Below are 25,904 nucleotides of genomic sequence, written 5' to 3' on the forward strand. Positions count from 1 at the left end.
CTTTTCTTTCCAACTGACCTGAGATTTCTAGTTGTGAAATACATTCCTTTAATTTACAGAAGAAGTGGATAAATTATTGCCTCCAGGTGGATAAATTAAAATGGACACTGTTAGAAGGATAGGGGGGAAACATCCCTACTGGTGCATTACTTAGAAGTATAGAATATATATCAAATTTTGAATACATTACTTCCTTCACTATTTTATACCCCAAATGATATGGGAGAAATCTTTCACAGTATTCTGAGCACTTACATGAGAATTTGTGAATCTAGATAGTAATAAGATAACCCAAGGCTCACCACTTATTTAATTAGAGTGAATTAAGACAGATTCTCCTTATTACTGGGAAATACATGTTGATGGTTGTGTTCTACATGGGTTTTTGTTAGTGATATGTGTGATGTGAGGCTATAGCACATTGGCCTCTGCTTGTTTCAGGTGCTAGCCTTTAAGAAGAAGCAGGAAAAGATGGACTCTTTAATGGAGAAATCCAGGATGTGTTTCTGCATCTCCCTACTTGGGAACAGTGTTTCATGTATCCACTTAGAAGATGCGACTAGTTTGGGGAGGAACTTAAGCCACCATAAATATGAAAATATTGCTGAACACCATGAGAAAAACTTTTCTCTTTTCCCTGGTCCTAAAACTAACTATTAGTGAACAATCTGAAACTTTAGATGTATTTTAAATAATAATTTTCCTAATGCTCATGTACCTTCCTCTACTGCCTTATTTGGTAAATGTATCAATATGTGCCAATTTTTTTATGATTCTAGTTTTTAGAAGTAGTATACTCTGGAAATCTCTATGTTTTTCACTGTCACTTTTATGCACAAGACATGTGACAAAGGTGTAAATTTCACATTAAATAAAATTAAGTACATATAATTACTAACTTCAGGATAATGATTAATAATGATTCAGATTAATATAAAGCTATTGCATATTTTTGAAATTATCAAAACACACATGATTCCTTGTTAACACTTCAATCCTACATTTGTATAGGTAAATAAATAAAAAAGATCTATAAGAGATTTGTTGAAAACAACCCCTGAAAGAAATATAAAAATTGTATAATGTGGATACTAATCTGAGGGGTTTTGTTTTGTTTTTATTTTTTAAACCCTTTTATCTCTCATTATCTTTTCTCCAACTCTATCTCACAATCAATTTAGTAAAACAGGGGATTGGCACAATACTGATTACAGAAAATGATGTAAAGAGGAAACAAGATGCATATATTTCACTGATTGGGGAAATCTCAGCATAAGATCTTTACAGATTCTTTTCATTTTGTTTCAAATTAATTTTCCAGTCAAGGAAAATATTGGTATCATATTCCATTTCAGTTTAAGAGCTAAATATTTTCAGAGTATGTTGGTTTATTCACTGAAGTTATCAGTATCATAATGACTTTTGTCTCTGATAGATCTGATACAATTAATATGGGTCAGATGCTCATGTGTATGTGTTTGAATTTATTTTTCAAAAGAACATCTTATAGATTATTTAAATTCCCAATATCTTGGCAATGAATACAGGCAAAAGTTGGACTCAAGTAGCAGAAGTTACCATTGCATTATTTTTTATAAGTTCCATCATAGTCCTAATGGAAATCCAGACTACTATTGGCAATGCCACCACCTTCTTTTTGTAACTTGTAACTCTTAGACATGCTACTGTTAGAAAGTTTTCAGTATTTAGCTCTTCTTTTTCTTAGTAAGTCATCTTTTATAATTTAGCATTTACCTTTAACATAATTCACTTAAATTATAGCCATAGTGTTACACTGATTAATTGCTATTTTTTGTGCTAAGTGCAATTCTATGATCTACAACAGTTTGTATATGGTTTTTATTACTGAGAAACATTTTAGGTTGTTTTCTGTTTGAGGTAATTATAAATAAAAACTTTATAAATACTTTTGTTGTCATTATGTTTGAATGTTACTCTAAAGTGGGATTGAAGTTTTATGATGGTGTATTATTTCTTAAGAAACACTCAAACTTTTTTCTAAATGGTGGTAACAATTCACATTGCAAGAAAATTGCAGTTGCTCTATTACACTTGATGTTATTACTTATTTTTATTTTAGCCATCTTGGTAGATATAGAATGTTATCTCACAGTGGCATTTATTTGCAGTTTCTTAACAATTAATGACATTGACAATATTTGAATGTGTTTATTTGTAATCTGTATAACTTATTATGTGAAGAATTTATTTGAAAATTTACCTATATTTAATCAGATTGTTCATTTTCTTATGATTATGTTTGTATATTCTGGAAAAAATTACATTGCAAGATATGCAATATGCACAATTTTTACCAGTCTGAAGCATGCAGTTTTTTTTCCTTGAAAATATCTTTCACAGAGAAAATAATTTTAATTCTGATATTTAATTTTTAATATTTTTTTCATTGATTACTCCCATAGTTTTCCATCTGAAATCTTATTGCTCATACAAGATAATACAGCTTTTTCTGTTAGGTTTTCTACTAGAAAACCTAAAGTTTATATTTTACATGAGGCACTTTGATCTTTTTTAGTAAATATTTTTGTAAAGTGTTAGGTGTAAAGATTTCTTTGTTTATTCTACTGTATATGGACATGCCATTCTCTGGGGAGTAGTTGTGAAAACAGTCTTCCCTTTTGTGGTGGTGGTAATTGAATCCAGGGATTCTTTACTCTGAAACTAGATCTCCAACTATTTTTATTTTTTACTTTCAGACAGGGTATGCCTAAATAGTCAAAGCTGGCCTCAAACTTGCAATCCACCTTCCTCATCCTACCTGGTTGCACAGATTACAGGAATTTGCCTCAACCCTGGCATCCTCTCCTATTGATTTGGCTTTAAAGCTTTGTCAGGAACAAGTTGATTGTACCTGCATAGGGATTTCTATGAATTCATAAAATTCTTTGTTTCATTAATCTATGCACAGGGCCTTTCGCTAATATCACATTGCTTGTTTTGTAGCTTTATTTAATTTTATAGTGTGAGTTCTTCAATAATGTTTCTCAAAATTGTTTTAGTTATTCTACTTCCTTTGACATGAATCTCACTTCTCTGGTGAATTCAAGAAATTTATGAATTTTCAAATTATCTGGCATGTTTTCAGTCATATGAATAAGAATGAGGCTTTTTACAGTACTGCACATTTTAAGCAGAAGATGAAAGTCCTCAATTTCATAAAATTAAACTTTCTGTTTCTTATCCTCTATGGGGTATAAGGACTTCTCTTTAGAAATACTTGTAGATACAAAACCAATGTTTCTTGCACTTTAGGAGTCTTGTTAAGGAACCCAGTGCCTGAGCCAGTGCTTTGAAATGTTGAGCCTATGTTTTCTTCTAGCAGTTGCAAAGTTTCTGGTGCAATTCCCAACTCATCAATCCATTTTGAGTGGAGTTTGTACAGGGAAAAAGGGATCTAGTTTCATTTTTCTACAGATGTATATCCAGTTTTCCCTGCACCATTTATTAAAAAGGCTATATTTTAACCAATGCATGTTTTTAGCAACTAGGCTGAGTATAAGATGACTGTATCTTTGTGGATTTGTCTCTGTGTTTTCTATTCTATTGGTCTTCATTTCATTTTGATGCCAGTACCATGCGGCTTCTGTTACTATACCTCTGTACTATAATTTGAGGTCTGGGATTGTTATGCCTGCAGCATTACTCTTGTTTCTCATGATAACTTTTGGTTATTCTGGGACTCTTATACATCTAAATGATTTTTTCCCTGGAAGAAACATTTTAGTTTGAGTCCATCACATTTATTGATTCTTGATTTTAATTCTTGCACTATAGGAGTCTTATTAAGGAAACTGGGGCCTAATCCCACATGATGAAATTTAGGGCCTACTTTTTCTTCTATTAGATCCAAGGTCTCTGGTTTAATTCCTAAGTCCTTGATCCACTTTGAGTTGAGTTTTTTGCATGGTGAGAGATAGGGTCTTAATTTCATTTTGCTGCATATGGATTCCCAGTTTTCCCAGCACCATGTGTTGAAGAGGCCATCTTTTCTCCAGTGCATGTTTTTGGCTCCTTTTCAATCTCTATTTGCGTGATATTTTTTTTTCTTCCTTTCACTTTCCACCTATGGAAGGTCTGTAAGGTGTCTGTAAGGTGACTTTTTATAAACACTATAGGGTTAAGTTTGTTTTTTAATTAAAACTGCCAATCTATGTCTTTTTATTTGAGAGTTTAGATCATTTTAACTTCAATATTATTCTGAAGAGATAATTTTTTATTTCCTGTCATTTTTATTTACTTATAATGCTTAAGTGAGACTTCATTATCTTCTAATGGACTTTATTTCTAGTGTGATTCATCCCAATGCTGGTTTTCACTTTCGATTTTTATTTCTACTGCATAAAATATTTCATTGAGAATGTTCTGTAGTGCAGGTTTAGTGGTTATGAATTATTTTAGTTTCTGTAATCATGGGAGGTTTTTATTTCATCTTCAAATTGAAGGATAGTTTTTCTGGATATAGTAATTTTGATTGTCACCCAATTTCTTTTAGGGGTTTGATATAATATCCCATGCGCTTCTGGCTTTTAGGGCATGGGTTAAGAAATCAGTTGAAATCTTAAGTAGCTTACATTAAATGTGATCTACTTATCTCTTTGGGCTTTTAAAATTCTACACTTATTCTGAATATTCGGCATTTTAATTATAATGTATATTGGAGAGCTTCTTTTGTGACTATGCCTATTTGTGGATTCTATATGGTTCTTATATTTTGATTTCCATTTCTTTCTCAAGGTTTGAAAATTTTTTGAGGTTATTTCATTAAACAGGTTGTGCATTTTTTTCTTACTTTGAATTTTGGAGACTTCATCTCTTCCAATGATTCTTACATTTGGTCTTTTAATGTTATCCCAGATTTCTCAATATTATGGTTATAGCCTCTGCACATTTTTTTTTAATTATCAACTTTATTTTCAAGATTATGTATGTCTTCAGGTCATGACAGTCTGTCTCCAAAGTGGTCTAATCTATTGATGGTGTTTTCCATTGAATTTTTAATTTGGTTGAGTGTTTCATTTCCAGGATATTTTTCATAATCTCTCTCTTTATTGAAATGATGTTTCACTTTCTGTATTTTCTAAGTTTATTCCTTATATCTTGTTTTAGCTCATTGAACATTTTAACTATGAACTTTCTATTTTCTTTCTCTGATGTTTTCTGTCAATGAGATAAGTTGGTAAAGTGTTGTGGGCTGTTTAGGTTGATTTTCCCCATGCTTTTCACACTGCTTGTATATCTACCCATCTGCTTGGATGATTATCACTTCTACATTCATGCAAGGGACTACTTAGTGAGATTCTTTCTCTTCAGAGCCCAAAGTTTGGTGACTATCCAGGTATTGATAATTTCACTCAATGTATGTCTTTTCATGTTCCAAGTAGCAATCCCACTTTGAGAGAAGATATTAAACCCTATTTACTACAATTAATTCAAAGCTAAACAATGTCCTGATAAATATTAGGAAAACAAATATTTGTTGAAAATATTCACCACAGTTCCTCTAAGCCAAGTATAAAATTGTAGTATTGTTCTGAAATAGATTGAATAATTAGTTATTAGATATAGTAAAATTGATATTACATTACATAAGGTCAGAAAAGTGCAGAAGAAAAATATCAGGCAAAAGAAAATATAAAAATAATAATACAAATCAAGGCATAAAGAAGAAAACGAAGAGTTAAGAGGAGCAAATTTAAAACTGTACTAGAAAAACAAAAATAGAATGATTTCCATTAATGCTTTAAAACAACAGAAGAAATATAATCGGATGGTTGAAGATATAATATTGAATATTAGGTAAATTGTCAAATTGAAATGAAGACATAAATATAAGATCAAAATTGTCATTAGAGCTATTTATAGTAATACATACCAAGGTGAAGAAAACTCTTTAGGTGAAGCTCATCATTCTTTGTCTTTTGGTCCTCCTAGAGGTGGTGGGGCACAGTAGCTATTCTCCTGCTATAGTTTCTCGCCAGCTGGTTCTTACTGGTCACCTGAGTTGCCTGAGGCTGCATCCTGGGAGGGTTCTGTGCCATGTTTGTTAACAGTTTCTGTTGAACGTAAAAGAACAGAATGTAGAACTCAAGGTTTTTATTCTTTTTGCTGCAAGAAATTGTGCACTTGGGTAATGTGTTATGCAGAAGCATTCCCCCCCGCCCCGACTGATGAGACTTCCTACGGTACCTTCCCTATGACTGGACAAGAATCAGTTTGTCCACCTGCATCAGAGTTCCCACACAGTGGTGAATCATGGATGCTGCTCCGCTATATTGCATGGAATAGAGGGTCAGTTGGCCCATTTATTTCTAGTTCTAGCTACCAGAGGCTGTGAATTATGGGAGTGCATTCCTCTTAGTTGTGATCTGCTCAGGAAAACCTTGCTATCCAGAATCTGGTGCCTATCTGGAGGTATTGGGTCTGTGGGTCAGTGCAAGGATTCTGTGGGCCTTCTGTGGAACAAACGCCTCCATCCTGACTGATGTAACTCTCAGGAGTTTTACTCATCATTGTGATGGGGGTGGGGTGTCAGATAATATGTCAGCTGATCTCCCATGGAGACTGTGTTTAGTGACATGTCAGGACTAGCATTCCCTGAGAGTGTTTAGCTCTATTCTCTGCTCCATCCCACTCCCTTTGTTCATGGTAAAGGGAGAGAAGATTTCAGTAACTTTTAGCAAGCTGCAATCTACAAGTTCCTTTGTGCTGAATCATACAGTTACAGAGTCATTCCCTCTGGTTTTATTTGGTGTTAATGGAAGGTGAGGAGAAATCCTGTTGATTTAATGTCTCCTAGAGAGGCTGTCAATCTGTGAACTCTACAAAATGACTGTCTTGCTAGCAAGGATTTCAATCCACAGTTTGGGTTACCCTGCTTGATCTTTCCTGTCCTTTGTGTTCCTATGGCATTTTAATGTGCTCTGCTTTTCTTCCTAGCTATTAATAAGGAAAGAACTTTATGTGCTCTTTTTCTTCCTCTCTTCCTTAAACCTCCACTCTGACCTCATCTTAATCTGGGTTTGGGGTTATGGAAATCTGTCCATATTTTCACCTCCATTAATCAAACTCCAAGTCACTTCAAGTCTCAAACTGCCCAATGTTGAGTTTTATTCATTTGGTCCCCCACTTGTCTGATCAGCTTTTCTTTCATGGCTTCCATTCTGAGCTGTGGAGGGGTTGGGGATTGCTGCCTAGATCTGCTCTGCCATCTTCACCTGTCTTAGGTGAGCTTTGTACAAAAGCTCTAACTCCTTTCTGGATCAAATGCATTCCCAAGAATTGTGTCATTGATATTAGGATGTGACAAGCTTACTAATAAAAGCTATTTGCTTTGTGCTTTAACATACAGTTCCTTTTTTACTTTCAATACACAAGGCAGTGCTATGAAGCAGACGTGCAAATCTCTTGATGGCTAAAGAAGCTAAAGCATTTCAGGATTAAATAACATGGGAAAGATTATTCCATGTTAAAATCAAGGCATTAACTAAATTTCCTTTCATCTTTACTTATAAAGCATAAGATCTGATGTTAAGTTTTATTGTGGATGCAATCATTAGTTACCCTGAAATCTTAAAAAAAAAAAAAAAAAAAGCACATGGTCTTGGGAATGCACTTTTCAGATAATGACCCTGAAGGTATCAATATTTCTTTGATATTAGAAGTTAAAAAAATCACATAATATTCCCATTTTCTATAGTTATAGTATTTTATATCATTGCTAATATTGAACTTGAGATTCAAATTAACTGGAAATTGGAAAGAAAATAGAAAACTGAAGAGACTTTTCAGTTTGGTTTGGGTGAATTTTTAATATTAGTTCACAGAAACAAGAGGCAGGTAATTCTGATTTATATGAATGTAATTTAAGATGGTTTTATTTCCTGGCATTCAGATGAACATAGTGTAGTGTATCTTTCAACACTCAGCATCTTTTCATACTGAACACCAACCTATATCCAAAATAATAAGTGAACCTACATTCATAGCTTTAAATTCCAAAGGAGTATTATGTCTATTAACATCCATTCTACAAGTCTACTCTGGAAATAAAAAATACAAACGCGTTGTCTTATTTTTCTCTTTATCTATCTCATTTTTTGAGTTTTTAAAATTAAATTTATTTTAACTGGTATATAAAAACATTAAATTATACATTTAATAGAATAACAATGCTACTGTATACGTATATATTATATATATTATATAAACATATATGTATTTAGATCAGCTTAAATATTTTTAAATTTCTGCCTCTGATCTCAGAGCATCTATTGACATAATGTGACATACATTAGCACTACTTTGCTACATTTTGATAATACTAGCTTAGCTGAGAGGATCTGTTGTAAGGCATTAACTGAGTTCTTGTTCAGTGCTATTTTTGTTAAATGATGATACACATTTTTAGGTAATTTAAAACTATTTGATTGTATGGACAGGTAAAACATCACATTTAATATTTGTGAAGAGGGTAAAACAGAGGGTCTTAAACAAACTATAAAACAATAACAATAAATTAAATCTTGAACAAAACAATTTTTTTTTACTCCAATCCCATCAGAGCAATTTGGTTAAATCTTCCTTCTTTGGGATGCCAGAAATAAAGATTTTGTCTGGAGTACAAATGTTAGTTGAAGTGGATTAAATCTTTATATAAGGTATTATGTGGTTTATGGGCCTGAGATTATCTAGGATAAAAATGAGTGGGAGAATTAATAAGTTGCCATGCTATATAGGTATAGATTAGAGTGGTAAAAGAGCTTCAATTTATTGTTACTACAAAATAAAACAGGAATATTTTCATATTTTATACAGAGAAGTCATACCTATTATAACTGTTTCACAACTTGAAGTGAATGATTGAAGAATCACAACTTTCAGAATCCTTAAAATTTTAGAGAAAAATAAACTTTAGGCCATAAAGTTTAAATTAGATAGAAGGACACCGTATCAGTCCTGGAAGCAGTGCTAACCAAACTATGGCCAAGTACCAACCTGATGCATATAGACCATTTGACTTTATACTTTCCCTTCCTAGTGTCTAAGTATAGATTGATGTGTAAACATTCAACTCCTGATATATGTGTTTATGAAGAAAAGCAATATCTGGCCCTATACCACAATTCCAAGAACATGTTTACATTCTCTACTTGACTTATTAGGTTCCAAGGTACATAGTGCCACAAACATGAATCAGGATGCAAATCACTATACAGATCACACCCTCGTGTAAGCCTTTATCCCCTTCATGGCAGTTACGAATTATCTGCTGAATTTTTATGTTCACAATCCTCTGCCTTTTATGAGACTAACCTTACTATCATTTTATCCCTTGTTACCCAAAGTCTACTGCTCTGCTTGCTGAGTTACCCATTGATTAACTTCTATCCTTGACATCTCAGAAATTTCTTCTATTTTTTATGAATAAATTTACATGAACCTCAAAGATCATTTTCTCAGGGATGTATTTTGACCTCTGCCTTTTCATTTTAACCATGTACATTTACTTCAAAATTAACTAAATTCTAATACTTAACCATCGTGTTCTCTTTTTTAATATTCTCCAAAATGAGTGACACTTTAAAAATAATTGCAATATAAGACAGATTGCCACCACCACATATTTATTCTTCACTTTATGCAACAGTGTTAAGCCTTCTCATATTCTCACACATCCAATTCTTTTCCATACCTCACTGAGAAAAATGATCCTGTATTCGGAAATAAAGAAAGCTACCAGATGGGAACCCCTTCAACTTCCTATCAAGAGTTCTGCCCCCACGCCTCACTTGTTCAGTCATTTATAAACTATTCATTACTTGGCACTGGAAACGCTTTGATGAACAAAACAGACTCAGTCTTTTTTCTTATAAACTATATTCAAGAAAAGACATTATTCAAGAAAAGAAAAATACAGGTTTTTTTTCCAATTATAATTGCAACACATAAAAACTTAGGCTCCATGTATAAAGAAGAGAAAAATGAAGGACCTTTTTTAGAGTGGGAAGTGATCTTGTAATTTTCTTTTTAACGGAATGACATTTAAGTTTAGACCTAAAGGATGAGTAAAAATAACCATGTGGACAGTGGGAGGAAAAGCATACCAAGAAAACGAAGTAGCATGTGGGAAGGCCTGAAAAGGAAAGGAGTTTGGCACATTGTAGAAATGTTTAAAATACCAGTGTGGTTAGAGTGCAGTGAGTAAGAGGGAGAATTGCATTTGATGTCCATGGAGAATTATGCTACAGAAAAATCTGAGTCAATAATTCCAATTAACATCATCAATACTGGAGTTAGTTTATGTTTGAATTCTGACAGTACCAGCCATTATTACTTATGTCATCATGAGAAAATTATTCAGTCTCCCTTGACCACTTTCCTTACTCATGAAGTAATATTAATACTATATATATATATATATATATATATATATATATATATATATATATAAAACATCAAGCAAAAAAGTATAAATTATTTAGAATGCAGCGTTTAGAATATTTCTGGCTCAAGATAGAATAAAATAAATGTTATTTGCTGTTTTTGTTTGTTTGCTTGTTTAGTGTATCTATGCGTGTGTGTGCAAGTGTGTGAGTAAGGGATGTTTTCATGTATGCTGAGGAATTTAGTTATAGTTAATGTTGCTGTCTTAATTCCAAAGGCTAAAAACTCAGACAACACTTCTTTAGGTATCCTCAGTCTTTATCTTTTAAAACCTTTAACTGATTGGTTGAGACCCTCCTATGTTTGGGGGAATAGTCTTCTATACTTAAAATCAACAAATAATTCTAAAAGTTACTCATCTAAAAATAATTACTCTCAATATCTAGAGTACTATTTTACCAAGCAACTGGTTACCATAGATTAGACAAGTTGGTAGACAAAATACCATCATGACTGAGAAGGAGAAAAGAGAATTTGGAAGACTATAAGAATAGTAGTTTCAAGAAGCTAGTTCCTCTTGAACTAACATAGAGCACCATAAACTGAGAACCTTCTGCCTCCAGGGCTGAAAACCAGACTTATATTGGAGAACAAATGGGCATTCCTACCTGAAGAATAGAGAAGTAGCTGTATTGCTGCATTCATGGAACTTTCTGGAAATCTATCCTCTAGTTGCCCAGAAAGGCACATCTTCTCAGAAGTATTCCGCTATGGAAGTTTGAAGTGAGGAGCCAGTAGAAACTATTGGTAAGTGGAGATAGCTGACCACATGAACTTTAGGAGCAGGGTACAGAAGCAGTCACCTGTCCTGTAGGAGCCTTATGCTGGAAAAACTGCTCTCAAAATGTGGGAGCCAGGGGCTGGAGAAGTCAAGTACGCTGTATGAACTAGGTGCTAGAGAGCTGCTTGTGCGGAGGGGCCAGGTGCTAGAAATCTGTCCACATTGTAGGGTAGACTCTGATGAAGCTTTGCGTGCTACAGAAGTCTGTGAAGAAAACATCAGACCCAAGGGTGAAGGCATCTTCTTCCCATATCGTGTCTCCATCACCATCTCCTAAACAAAACTTTAGTTGTTAGCAGCTGATGAAAGAAGAGTATATAAAGAAACAAATCACTCATTGTAGTAATAAGTGGTGTTACTGTTGAAATGCAATAAATTAATGACTATTATATCATGGGGTGACTTGTGGAGGCTGCTTCATGCAACAAGCTTTACAACTTGAGAAACAAATTAATAAAGGGGTGCAATGGGATTGGGTAAGTAAATTGGTGTCTTCTAATTCTGTCTCACATTCATATGAGGTATGATGGAACTGTCTATGGAAAAAATATCAAAGAACATCATAAATAAGGATGCCATTAGAAGTAGTTCTGCATTTATATTGCTGCATATAATTACAAAAAGACAAGACTATTAAACTAGAAGAACTAATTGTTTTTCAGAAGTGTGTTGTCTATCAGAGTTAGAAAAATGCATGGTGGAATTTATACTATTACACATTGTTTCATTCTGAGACATGGCCTCAAACTCCTTAACAAAGGAATAAATTAAGCAGTTGTAAATTTATTGCCCTTTAAGAGGAATCTCATTAGTGGAGGTTCATTCTCAAAGAAGCTACAAAGTGATGCGAGATTGAAGAAGTAGAATTTGGGCCATCTCATGAGACTAAGTCCAGGAATAGAGAATTCTTTGAAATTCTCCTTTTGTAAAGTCTCACATTCCTCAGCAGGCAGTAGGGTATGACCAGAATTTTAAGCTATAGACATATTAGTAATATTGTTATAATATTTACTATTGGAAATTCACATCCCTGTAACCACACTAATTTAGTGGGAAATATTATATAGACAGTATTGGCTTCTTTTCCCTCTGACTACCATCTTGGTATAAAGACATTGGGTATATTGAGGTAAAGTAGAAAATATTTATACAGTTGACTTTTATAGACTATTTATAATTCCATTAAACCACCAGTATTGGATCCTTATGCTTCCTTTCTAGGAGAATAGGGTACTTTTAGTATATAGTGCTATTAGTCTTGGTATTGCATAATGTGTTATATAAGGAATTTCCAGTTACTGACACCTGAGGATTCACTGCACAATTACCAGTGACACTTATCTCACATTTAGAACAATATAAAGTCAAGTACTGCAACAGTATTTTATATTCTTCTGCACACTACCACACTTTCTTCTACAGCAAAACTAAATGTTAATCTAGTTTTTCTTGACTTGTGGAATTAGAAAACTTTATTAAATGGAACATGAATAAAGTCTTCTATATTTTAGTTTATATTGGTTTCTGGATGAGAAATGCTAGCATTTTAAATAGTATTTGACAGATTTTCCTTGAAGTGGATCATAGGTTTTCTTTCTCCCTCTCAAACATTTTTTATTCATCAGAACACTCTAGTTGTAACAGATCTGAAATTATGCTCATTGAGGTTACAAGGAATGAAGTGGGAAATGGTTTGTGAAATCACTCAGCAGCACATAGAAAGGGTGCAGACAGGGCCGTATAACAATGAGAACCGATTTTAAATGCCAGAGCTCAACAATCTGTTTTCTTTTTGCCCAGATTTTGGTTACAACGAATTTACATTCATGGGATTTTTTTTCTTAAGTTTCAATATTCTGAACTATGTTTTTGGTGACTAAATGTTATTATCCTAGTATAAAGAAAGAGCAACAGAAAAACTAAGGAATGAGTAAATTCTCATACATTGTACCAACTTTCAGTACTTAGTTTAAGCAATATTATAAGAATTAAGGAAACAGTTGAGCATGGTGGTGCACTCCTGCAATCCCAGTGGTTGGGGAGGCTGAGGCAGGAGGGTAGCAAGTTCAAAACCAGCCTCAGCAACTAGGTGAGACCCTAAGCAATTTAGTGAGGACACTACTCCAAATAAACAATACAAAGGGCTGGGAATGTTGGTCAGTGGGTAAGCACCCCTGGGTTCAAACCTTAGTAACAACAACAACAACAACAACAAAAGGATCAAGGAAACAAATATTCTACAGTTCCCCAACAAATATGGAATATGGTATGAGGAAACATCTTAAGGGTGGCTTTCTGCATTATTATTGTTATTATTATTATTATTATTATATTTAAAATCTTCAACCATTACTACCTATGAATGTGCAAGGTCTTTGAATTTACAATAGCAGTAATCTCCTCAGATTTTCTCTAGAACCAGCTACTAATTTGTTGTATAATGGCAGTTTTCCTGCCACAAATATTAGCATTAACTGAACAAAGAATGTAGACACAGTTCAAGAAAAACAATTCATCGAGATTTTTAGACAGATTCTTTGTTTCAGAATATGTTCTTAAAATTTTCTTCTGATGCATAATATCCCAAGGATGAATGACCTGTCCTCCATTTGCTCCCTCTTTCCTTCCCTCCTTCCTCTGTTGCTTCCTTCCTTCCTTCATTCTTAGTTTCTTTTTGCCCATTTTCAGACTAATTTTATTCAAGTTCTTTCAAAGCTCTCTTTGTAAGGTCCTGATTGCTAAAAAGCCAGACTTCTTTCTTTTTCTTGCATTTTTTTAACCAATGTTCAGATTAAAAGAACTTCAAATATTTTTATTCTTATACCTCACATCTTAGTGGAACTCTGGTGCTCAAAACTCTGCTAAAGTTTTTAATTCACATCCTTTATATATTCCAAATAAATACTACCACTTTGTCCACTTAATATAACTCAAAGTTATAGTTAACACAAAATATTCATTGTCCACAAGCCATAGGCTACAAAAATTTCAATACAGTAAGTGCTTTCTTAATCATTGTATTTATGATGCCTATCTCAAAGTTTCTCAATGAGTTTTCAACAAAATAATAGTTCTCTGAAATGATTTGTGGAAAGGAGTTTTATGGATAAGAAATTTTAGGATGAAATCATGCCATATCCTCCTCTGGAGATTCATAATGTGTATCAAAGCCTCTGACAAATACTGAAGTAAATATATTTTTTTTTGTAAACATATTTGACTATGGAGTCTTTTCATTGTTAATGCATATAAATAATTCATGAAACACTTGAAATTTATTTATCTTAGTTGATTCTTGTCAAGTTCTTGAAATATGATAAATACTGCAACTAATTTATGGATGGAGAATAGAATTAATAGATTTTCATAATTCTTTTAAAGATGAATTCTAATAAGTGGAAGAGGCAAGCTTTGAATCCTGGCATACATAATTTTCATTTCTTATATTTTCTCCAAAATAACAAGAAGCTATACTTATTACATGGAACTAAAATGTAATAGAACAGATTCTGCATACAGTAATTGTTTTCCTTACATATATATTGACCCCTTCCCTATAAACCAGGTTCACATCTCTCCTTCTCTTCTTTTCTAGAAGGAAGACTTGATAATCTAATTGGTCAAAGGTCAATACATTTTGTGGATCAGGGTTTAGAGTGCGCAATATTATTGTTCCTTAAGAAAAGACCTAACATTTCACCCTCTCTTCCTAGTATGTTCTAGTTCTGGCTTCTAAGAATAGACCTAGTTCTCTCAGGACAGTTCATTCAGCACCCTTATCCATACAGCTCATGAAGTAATAAGATTAGGGTATCTTTAGACCTAGTCATCTCAAATTGAGGGAGAAATCTTTAAATCATAAGTTTCTGAAAGACTTAACTTGGAAGTTCTGTATTGAAAGGCAGTGAGGAGCTTGCATGTGTAAGTTCTAATAAAGTGCATATTATTATCTTTTGACAATTTTTCATTGTTTTAATGGCCCCTTCAAGAGGAGATAATAATAATATTTGAATACCAAAAGCACACTTGGAAACCATCTTGTAAGTAAGACTAATATGAGCACATTCTTGGGCCAGGTAATGTGGCCCAGACAGAGCTAAAATTACAGTCATCACTGTTAATAATAAACAGCTACTATCTGCTTACTATGTATAAAGCAAAATGTTGGAATATGTAAACAAATTTTATTTATTTAAACCATAGACTATCAGCTCCCTACTTATCACAAACATCCAGAAAGTTTAGAATATTCTGAAACCCAGATGTAGTTGTAGAAAATGATTGCCTTGCACTGAACATTGTATTTCAAATAACCATTCATTCAAATTCACTTAACACAATAATACTTTAATAATCGTTTCACTTACAAACTATCAACAAATCTCAAATGTAATATCACTGATGAAAAATAGTTGCATTCCCAGGAACATTTTGCACAAAATAATTTTATTTAGTTTTAGAGATAGTTACATGTATATTTTCCTTATGGACAATTACTATCGAGGGAATTACCAATTTTGATCATTACTGACTTGGGTTTTAATTTAAACACTGCTAAATAGCAAGATTATATTTTTCTTGTTACAAAGTTCCTGAGCTTTAGAGTCTCTTATTGACAACTTTCAAGTTCTGGAATTTTATAATAATAATAATAATAATAAAGTTGACATGGTTTTATTCATTCTGTTACTTAAAAAATGCCAAGAGGGTTTCAAGTCATAATAATATTATTGTGAAACAAAATAGGCTATAAAATAGATTTTATTGCTGCAAAAGCCCAAACAATTCCACCTCTGTAAACAGAAAAGTCCTAGTATTATTGCAAACAAATGAAAAACAAAGTTACTACCTATAAAAAAAAAAGAAAAAAAAAACAAGCACAGTAGATATTGTAGTCTTGAGACTATACATTTAAATAATGTATTTTAGTGTACAATTGTCAAAATAAGAGTACTTTATTTTAATGTAGACAATTTCCTTCAAAACTACAATGGTACTTTATCAGCATTATTTTTATACTCCCCTCAGAATGCATCTAGAATTAACCTTCACTATTCAAAAATACAGATTCAATTACATCAGGGTTATCTGTTTATTTTCATAAAAGATTAATGATAGAAACAAATGAAACTGAAAACATTTATTTAAAAATAACAAAAATGACTAAATCAATATACATATTTGTTAAATTAACTCATTGTTAATAAGTAATAGTGAATTTTAATTCATTAATCTTCTTAAGAACCAAAAGCATAATGCAAATTATTTTGGTAGATACATATACAAAAATGTCTATTTTGGAAATATAAATTTAATTTCAAATGATTTTGTTTATGAAAATATTGTCATTTTCTTTCAAAATTATATATTTTAAGTGAAATTTAAATATAGCATATTGGCATTACAAAGCAATGCATTTTTCATAAATCATCATTTTATTGACAAATACATTAAGAGATTATGAATTATTTATTTTCTATAGTCTGTCTCCTTATTAGTCAATTTATAGATTTTATTAAATGGACAAGGCCATTGCTTACAATTATAATTATAATTGTATAATTTACACTGAAAACTGATAAATTAATGTCATATTTCAATATATATGACCTATAATATTTTCAAGTAAAGAAACCATTCATGATTCTTTGCCCTTCTGTAGTCCTCACATTATAAATCACATTTTCCTTTAACAACACTTTTACATCTGAATCACAGTCTTCAGTGCCACACATCTCACCTCCACTTTATGTCACCATTCCCTATCTCAATTAATTCTTCCTGTTTCTCCTTTCTTGAGCAAGTGTTAATTGTTTGCTGTATTTTGTGCTTTTATTCATCAATCAGATATAGTGACCAACTGTTTGAAATGGAAGTCAAATATCAGGCATAAAATGAACTAAGCGTGTATTTAAAACTTGGCAATTATTTTATTGCAAATGTTGATATAAAAGTGTTTAAAAGGGCAGTCTAAGTTAATTGAGACTCAGGAAAAGATTTTCTTAGAAAGTAATATGTAAACGATAGCCTAAAGAATGAGTTGGACTTAGCTAGGTAACCCTGGTTCAGAGAAGGGATTGTTCTAACAAAGAATAGAAGTTTCAAAGATCTTAGTTCCTTTTTGGAAGTCTTACATTTCAAAATATTTTTCCTATTTTTTTAAAGGGGCGGGGAGAGTGAGAGAGAGAGAGAGAATATGAATTTTTTTTTTTTTTGGTAGATGGACACAACACAATGCCTTTATTTTTATGTGGTGCTGACAATCGAAGCCTGGTCCCGCCCGTGCTAAGCCAGCACTTAACCGCTGAGCCACAATCCCAGCCCTTTCCTATTTTTAAAATACATGACATTCCAGTATGTGTGTGTGTGTGTGTGTGTGTGTGTGTGTGTGTGTGTTACATAAGACACATACACACCTTTTCTTTTGTTTTGTTTTCCCATTCACTTGTCAATGAATTTGTGGATTGATTATAATTGATTAAACCTTTGAATCTTCTGACTAGTGCTGCTGTGAATGCTGGAGTATGCATATCTCTTTGAGACCATCATTTCAACTCTTCAGGGTATATATCCAGAAGTGGAAGCACGAATCAGGAGGTAATTTCTTTTTTTTTTTTTTTCAAATAGTTACATGATTTTATTTTCTTCTTAAAACAATGAGAGTACATTTATTGATAATCAGAGAAATTAATTGTCTGTAAAATACATTTTAAAAGACTTAATTGCTGGGTTCATAATTTGCATTTAATTAAATGAAATTTTAGAATATTAGGATTGAGTGTTTGACTTCAAGAGCTATACGTATTATTCAGGACTTTTAAGGTATGGGTAAATTCTTGAGAATGTATATTGTAAGTAATTATTTTTAACTTTTTTTCTTTTTTTATTGTTGGTTGTTCAAAACATTGCATAGTTCTTGATATAACATATTTCACACTTTGATTCAAGTGGGTTATGAACTCCCATTTTTACCCCGTACACAGATTGCAGAATCACATCAGTTACACTTCCATTGATTTACATATTGCCATACTCATATCTGTTGTATTCTGTTGCCTTTCATATCCTCTACTATTCCCCCTCACCTCCCCTCCCTTCCCCTCTTCTCTCTCTACCCCCTCTACTGTAATTCATTTCTCCCCCTTGTATTATTTTTCCCTTTCCCCTCTTGTATGTAATTTTGTATAACCACTTCCTCTTGTATGTAATTTTGTATAACCCTGAGGGTCTCCTTCCATTTCCATGCAATTTCCCTTCTCTCTCCCTTTCCCTCCCACCTCTCATCCCTGTTTAATGTTAGTCTTCTTCTCATGCTCTTCTTCCCTACTCTGTTCTTAGTTACTCTCCTTATATCAAAGAAGACATTTGGCATTTGTTTTTTTAGGGATTGGCTAGCTTCACTTAGCATAATCTGCTCTAATGCCATCCATTTCCCTCCAAATTCTATGATTTTGTCATTTTTTTTAATGCAGAGTAATACTCCATTGTGTATAAATGCCACATATTTTTTATCCATTCATCTATTGAAGGGCATCTAGGTTGCTTCCACAGTCTTGCTATTGTGAATTGTGCTGCTATGAACATCAATGTAGCAGTATCCCTGTAGCATGCTCTTTTTAGGTCTTTAGGGAATAGACCCAGAAGGGGAATAAAGAATTCAGGATATACATCCTTCAGATGATCTGGAGTCTCAAGGAAGACATTACACAGCAAAATCAGACAATGAAAGATCACTTCAACAATGAATTACATAAACAAATCCAGGAAGCAAAAGATCAACTATACAGGGAGATAGAGGTTATAAAAAACAAACAAACAAAATCCTAGAAATGCAGGAAGCAATAAACCAACTTAAAAACTCAGTTGAGAATACTACCAGCAGAGTAGAACTCTTAGAAGATAGAACATCAGACAATGAAGACAAAGTATTTCAACTTGAAAAGAACATAGACAGCTCAGCAAGACTGTTAAGAAACCATGAGCAGAACATCAAAGAAATATGGGATAACATAAAGAGACCAAACTTAAGAGTCATTGGGATACAGGAAGGTATAGAGGTCCAAACGAAAGAAATGAGCAATCTATTCAATGAAATAATATGAGAAAACTTCCCAGACTTGAAGAATGAGACAGAATCCCAAATCCTAGAAGCCTACAGGACGCTGAATGTGCAAAATCATAATAGATCCACACCTAGACATAATTATAATGAAGATGCCCAACATACAGAATAAGGAGAGAATTTTAAAAGCTACAAGAGAAAGGAAGCAGATTACATTTAGGGGTAAATCAATCAGGATAACAGCTGATCTCTCAACACAGACTTTGAAAGCTAGAAGATCCTGGAATAGCATTTTTCAAACACTGAATGAAAATGGGTTCTGACCAAGAATTGTGTATCCACCAAAATTAAGCTTCAGGATGGAAGATGAAATTAAAACCTTCCATGATAATCAAAAGTTAAAAGAATTTGCAGCTAGAAAACCATCTCTCCAAAATATCCTCGGCAAAACATTACAGGAAGAGGAAATGGAAAATAACAATGAAAACCAACAGTGGGAGGTAGGACAGTAAAGGGGGGAAAATAATCAAAGAGGAAAACAAACCATGTTTAGTAACATAAATAAACAAATATGGCTGGAAGAACAACCCATATCTCAATAATAACCCTAAATGTTAATGGCTTAAACTCACCAATTAAGAGACACAGGCTAGTAGAATGGATCACAAAACAAGACCCAACAATATGCTGCCTATAGGAGACGCATTTTATAGGAAAAGACATACATAGACTGAAGGTGAAAGGTTGGGAACAATCATATCACTCATATGGACTTCGGAAACAAGCAGGAGTGTCCATACTCATATCAAATAAAATAGATTTCAAGCCAAAGTTAATCAAAAGGGATAAAGAGGGACACTACATACTGCTCAAGGGAACTATACACCAACAAGACATAACAATCATAAATATATATGCCCCAAACTATGGTGCAGCTATGTTCATCAAACAAACTCTTCTCAAGTTCAAGAGTCTAATAGACCACCATACAATAATCATGGGAGACTTCAACACACCTCTCTCACCAATGGGGTAATTTCTTTGAGGAACCATCATATTGGGTTTTTTTACAATAATGGTATCATTTTACATTCTCACCAATCATAAAGTGTGTGTAAAATTTCCACTTTCTCTTAATCCTTACCATTACTTATTATTTACATTTTTGCTGTTGTTGTTTGTTTGTTTGTTTGTTTGTTTTTTGGAATTTGCCATCCTAATAGATGTCAAGTGGAATCTATCTTATCATGGTTTTCAATTTAAGGAACTTAATGATCACTAATGCTGAGCATTTTTATATGCTTATTGACCATTCATTTCTTTGTAGAATTATCTATATTGAAGTTTATTGCACATTTTTAAATTATTTCTAGATGTTGTTGTCATCATCAAGTTTTGGCATTCTTTATATATTGTAGCATTAATGATTTATCAGTTATATAATTCTCAAATACTTTTTGTACATTCTATATGTTGCTCTTTCACTCCAATAATGTCCTTTGGTACATGGAAATTTTAATATGTATGAAGACACTATTTTGTTTTTCTATTACCTGTACCCTGTGACATATTCAAGATGTCTTTGACAGATACAATGTCATGAAATATTTGCTCTATTCCTCTTCTAAGAAGTTTGGAGTTTTAGCTATGGCATATTAGTCTTTGATGTATTTTGAATTAATTTTTCTTCTTCTTTCTTTTCTTTCCTTCATTCTTCATCTTTTATTAACGTCTCTTTCTTCCATTTTTTAACCCCAGTACTGGGGATTGAGGGATGCTTTACCACTAAGCTACGCACCAGTTTTAGGGTTTTTTTGATGTTGTGTTTTTGTTTTTTGTTTTTTTTTTTTTTTTTAATTTTTTGACACAGTGTCTTGGAATCTTTCTAGCTCAGCCCTCCAAGGAGCTGGATTTACAAGTATACACCATGACATCTGGTTATTTTGAGTTAATTTTTATATATAGAACTGGCTAAAGCATTAAAATATCCTGGTTTCTCAGTACCACTAGTTGAAGGCAATCTTTCCCCCACTGAATGGGTTTGCCACCTTGTTTGAAAATCATATGAACATATATGGGATCTCTATTTTATTACATTTAACCTTATGTCTGACTTTATGCCTGTACCACATTGTTTTGACTACTGTACTTTGTACTAAATTTTAAATCTGAAAATGTGAATTATCCAGGTTTTTTTTTTCAGAATTATTTTGACTGTTCAGAGTACATTGCTGTTACATATAAATTTTAGGAGAGATTTTTCTGTTTCTACAAAAAAACATAAATTACTTTGGGTAGTATTGATATTTTAATAATGTTAAGTCTTCCAATTATAAATATGAATTGTGTTTTTCAGAAATATTTTATATTTCTCATTGGATTGTTGAATTGAGATCTTTCTCATTTTTAATGCATGTATTTATAAATGTTGTTGTTTAACTTCAACAAATTTGTGAGTTTTCCTTTTTATTTTCCTTCTGTTGATTTCTAAATTCATCTTATTTCTCTTTAGAGTAAATATTATGTATTATGTTCATCATTTCAAATTCATTGAAACAATTTATTGCAAAGCATATTCTGGAAAGTGTTTCCCATGCACTTGAAACTAATGTGTATTCTGTTGTTGTAAAGGGTTTTGAATAGATATGCCCATTAAATCCAATTTATTTTAATTTTTGTACAAGCCTTCTCTTTCTTTTCCACCTAATTATCCTCTCCATTATTGGCAATGTTGTCTTGAAATCTCAAATACCATTTGGGTGGGGAGAAGCCTGGAACAATAGGAGGTGAGATGTTACAGAAACAGCCACCCAACTCTGTCTGCATTTAGTAAACAAAAGTAAAAATCAGCAATCTCAACACAGATACCCTGTATTTGGAGTTCCTAGTCCTTATAGGCCTTGCTGGTTCCTGAAAGCTGCATGCCAGTTGCTTCAGAAATGCCTGTAAACCTTCCTGTCAAAATGATGAGGCATGAGTAGCCAGTTTGGTTAAGAGCTAAAATTGACTAGAACTTTGCACAATTTACCATCCAAACCTTCCCTTTAGAAGTTACAAGTCTTGAATGGACATTATATTTCCAAATCAATTACATAAGAAAAATTCTGCCAGTGCATTTTTTATCTAGTGGGAAGACATATTCCTGGTGCTTCCTACTCTGCCATCTGCCTAGAATTTCCTCACCTGTTTTTAGTTTTCTGAGTCAGGAAACTGACATTGACATGATAATCTAAGATAAACATTTTAAGTTGTCACTAAAAAAAAAAATTTAAAAAAAATGTTAAGATTTACTATTAAATATTTTGGTGAAAGTAATACTTGTTTTAAAATAATAATTCCAAATAAATTGTATCATTTGTTTTCTAAATGTGTTATTCAAACCCAAGACAGGAATTTGTATGTACCCAATTGATCACAAAGTATAAGATACAATGAGAAAAACATGTTGAATTATAGGGTATATTAAATTTCATCAGGGTATAATTCTGTGTCATTTGGACTGGAGTAAGAAACAGGGAATTCAATAGTGTTCATGTGATGGTAAGTTCAACCTCAGAGGAATGATTTACAGGTGGAGCTTAACTGGGGAGAAGTGTGTCATGGGCCAGAGCCTTCAGGAATGTATTAATGTTACCAACATGGGAGTGGTTTAGCTACTGTGAGGTAGATTGTTATAAAAATGAATCTGGCTTTCTTACTTCCTCTTTCACAAGTCCTCATTAACCCTCTCACCTTCTACATGGGATGATGCAGCAGGAAGTGTCTCTCTTGATTTGCACAGATAAAAGCCATATCCTTGGACTTCTGAGCCTCATGCCAAATAACTTCTTTAAATAAATGAAGTAGTTCATGTTCTTTTATAACAGCACAAAATACACTAAGACAGAAAATTGGTACTTGGAAGTTGGGTGGTTGCTGTAATATTTGAAAATGGAAGGGCTTGAAGGAGGAGGACAATAGAAAGTGTCTGTATTGACATGAATAGGGCATTAAGGGTGAATTTGGTGAGGGCGCAGAAGGTGAGAAGAAGTGTAAGAAAGTTCTAGAACTCAGTAGAGATTATTTAAGTAGTCATGGTCAAATTATTGGTAGAAAAATGGACAGCAAAGACCCTGGTGATGAAATCTCATGTGGAACCGAGAAACAAGGTATTGAAAACTTGTGAAGATGTTCTTGTTACTGAGTTGCAAAGAACTTTGGAAAACTTATGGAAGGTACAATTTAGAGTGATAAACTAAGATATGTGATGGAAGAAACTTCTAAGCAAAAATATTGAAGCAGCTAGTAGCTACTTTTTAACTGATTACAATAGATGAGAGAGCAGGGGAAAGTGCTTTAAAGAGAAAATTTATCACTGAAAAAGAAGCAGAACAAAAGATCTGGAAAACTCTCAGCCTGGACATGTAAAGAATAATATTTAAAAAATTAACATTTTTAATGTGAACACTAAGGGTGAGACATAACAAAGGTTTGCTAAAGATGTTAGCATAGATAAAAGATAGTCAGATTTTACCCATCAAAACAATGAAACAGTTACTCCAGAGGCATTGCAGAGATTTTCAAGGCTTCCTTTGCCATTTCATGCCCTTAGCTCTACAAGGGCAGAATGGTTTTAGAGTATGGTTTGGCGTACTCTCCCTGGCCATGCTGCCCAGGGCTCCCTTGCTCTCCAGTGCAGCATTTCTGACTGCCTCAGACATGTTCAAACAGGCTCAGGTGCTACTCAGACCACTTCTTTGGAATGTGCATGCAGAATGTCCTAGTGATGTTCTCCTGGTGTTGATTCTGAAGGCATGCAGAATATAAGAGCTGCAGATGCAAAAATTTCTCCCCCAAGATTTCAAAAGATAACACAGAACATCTGGACATCCAGGGAGAGACTTGTTACAGGGTTAGAGAAAACAAAGCCGAATCCTACTAAAGCATGCTGAGCAGAAATATGATATTGGAGAAGCACCAGGGTTACTATTAGGGCAGTGTATAGCGGAGCAGTGGGAGTGGAACTGCCTCTAATATCCTAAAGTTGTAGAGCTTCCAGCATGCAGTTCTGCCTGGAGGAATTTTAGGCACAAGACTCCTACCTGGGAGAACTGTTCATGGGCTATCTGAAGCTAGGGTCCAAACCTTCAAGTGGGTTCCGGAGGTTGCACATAACGTGAAAGATCATTGTCAAGACTGAAGTTTAATCAATTTGTTCTGCTAGGTTTTGGACAAACTTGATATCTATTACCTATTTCTTGCTTGTTTCTTCCTTTCAGCATGGGGATATCTATCACATGCCTGTCCCACCACTGTATTTTGGAAATAAATACATTGATTTCAAAGGCTCATGGCTGGAGGAGATTTGGTCTTATAATGTATCATGCTTTGAGTCTCACTCAGCACCACTTTGGATGAGATTCTGGAATTGGACTATGAATTGATGCTGGGATGAGCTGAGACTTGTGGGGCTATGTGAAGAAGTGAACAAAGGAGACACACACAAACCCACAATGCAGAGGCAAGAAAAGAAGTGGTTGCTCCTCCCAGAAGCTGCGTTTTTTATCTCAAAAAAGTTATGGTAACCTGTCATTACCATGACTACATTATGATTTAGTATTCCTTTAGATACAAGTGCTAGATAACTGAGATAAGATCCAGGCTAATTTAAACACAGAAAGAACCCTTCTTTCCAAGGACATCACCATAGAAACTAGATAGTGTGCCTGTATAGTTATCGTAATAGCTTCAAGGAGAAACTTCTGGGCATTCCAAGCCTCCGGAACAGGGTGCCTGGTACCCCCTGGAGTTTGCTCACCAGAGGAACACTTCCCTGTACATTTCCACAGTCAGTATACTCACAGGACTATGGAAATGAAATGAATGCATTTTTTTTTCATTGTGAAAAGGACATTAACTTAGGGGGCAAGGTACTGAAAACTTTAGAGAATAAATAAGAAATAAACTCTTGTTCTTGGAAGCCACTATAAAATCTGTCATGTCAAGATTGATTATTATATCAAACTCTTTTTTTCCAACATAAATAGTAGTTGCTTCAAGAACAAGGCAGATGTCTAAAAAATTGAAAACTAAAACAAAACAATAACAACAAAAAATTTGAACTACCCTCAAATGTTACCGCAGCACATCCAATTCCAAAAACCAATAAGTTTTTTCCAGCTTCTGAGAGGAAAGCATCACTTAGTAATATTCACCCAACAAAAATTTCACTTAAGTGTCTCTCAACTACTTCTTTGAAACATAAAAGAATATAATAAATAATTTTTCTTTATTAGTAAAAATATTAAAATCTAAAAATCAAGGTAATTTAGAGATAACCTTAAATTAAATAAAAACAATAGCAAAAAGCTCTAACAAAATTACTAGTGCACAGTATGAATTCATTTTAATATAAAGTCAAAACTAAACCTTTGGGCTTATGGTTATAGAACAAAATTATAAATATATTTAAAACAAAATTATAAAAATAAAATTGTACAGTATTTACTTATAATATTTGTTAATTTATGTGACTATTAAAATTAATCCATGTAATCTTATAAGTTAATTTTACAATATACACTATATAATATGTAT

Source organism: Ictidomys tridecemlineatus, chromosome 3 (assembly GCF_052094955.1).
Source record: "Ictidomys tridecemlineatus isolate mIctTri1 chromosome 3, mIctTri1.hap1, whole genome shotgun sequence".
NCBI lineage: Eukaryota > Metazoa > Chordata > Mammalia > Rodentia > Sciuridae > Ictidomys > Ictidomys tridecemlineatus.